This window comes from Echinops telfairi, unplaced genomic scaffold, assembly GCF_000313985.2.
Source record: "Echinops telfairi isolate 266 unplaced genomic scaffold, ASM31398v2 ScPeMD7_27;HRSCAF=92, whole genome shotgun sequence".
In the NCBI taxonomy this organism is placed as follows: Eukaryota; Metazoa; Chordata; class Mammalia; order Afrosoricida; family Tenrecidae; genus Echinops; species Echinops telfairi.
This window is the reverse complement of record NW_022103924.1, coordinates 4,973,569-4,974,778: the sequence shown is the minus strand read 5'-3', so window position 1 is coordinate 4,974,778 and position 1,210 is coordinate 4,973,569.

Here is a 1,210-nt window from a genome sequence, read left to right as displayed (position 1 = left end):
AGATGATAGATAGATAGATAGATAGATAGATAGATAGATAGATAGATAGATAGATAGATAGATATTCGTGAAGATGTCTTAGAAAATGTTAGCTGACTCTTCTTTTTTAAAGAACAATGTATTTGTTGAGGATTAAATTCTGTCCCTCTCAAATAATGTGCTTTCAATACTAATCACTGTGCCCATGGTTATAATCCCATTTGAGAATGGGTTGTATTTGTTTGATTTATAAGGTAGCATGAATTTAGGGTGTGTCTGGGGTCAATATTTTGAGATATAAGAGATTAAATAAGCAAGCTACCAAGCAGAGATGGAGAAAAGAATGCCCAAGCCATGTGAATATCATCCAGGAAAAGAAGTTCAAAGAGACAAAGACCTTTCTCCAGAGCCCACAGAAAGAGAAAACTACCAACTTGAACAATCACCATGAATTCAGACTACTAGACTTCTAGCTTTCTAAACTTTGAGAAAACAGAAAATAAAAGTATGTTTGTTAAAACAACCCAAGTGCAGTGTTTCTGTTATAGCAGCCCTGGGTAACTAGTGCTAGGAGGCACATCACAACCATTGATAAAAAAGTGCCAGGAAAAAAGTGAGTCCATTGGACCCAGGATCTCTATGCTAAGAACCTCATAACATGGACCCAGGGAAGAGAGAGACTGGGACAGTATTGAAGTGAGATAGCATTAAAGAGCAAGAATAGTTCGAAGAGAAGTATATAGAGAAAACTATCTCATGAAGAGCATAAAGACAAAAAAGACTGAAGATCATCTTATGTTGTTCCTGTTTGCATGTTCATAGTACTAGTGGATGATGGACAGTTCACAATACAGATCATTATTTTTAAACACAGAATTACTGAACAACTTGAAGACTGTCTTAGTTAACCAGTGTTGCTATAATTGAAATACCAGAAGTGGACAGCACCATATGAATTCTCTACAATGATAGAGACTTTGTAGCTCTCCTTACTTCTTTCTGAGCCCTTTCAGAATTACCTTTAAATACTTCTAACCTTTGCTCATGACCAAATTCCAACAGACTTTCCTATTTTAGGTATCTGTTGAAGTAGTACTTTGTGCTTCTGATACCAAACTCTGTCTTCCTATCAGTGCAGCTGACACAGAAATGCCACCATTGGAGAAAGGTCCTGTCTCTTCTGAGTTTCTCCTCGTGGGCAATCTTCATGTGGCCTGACTTTACTCTTCTC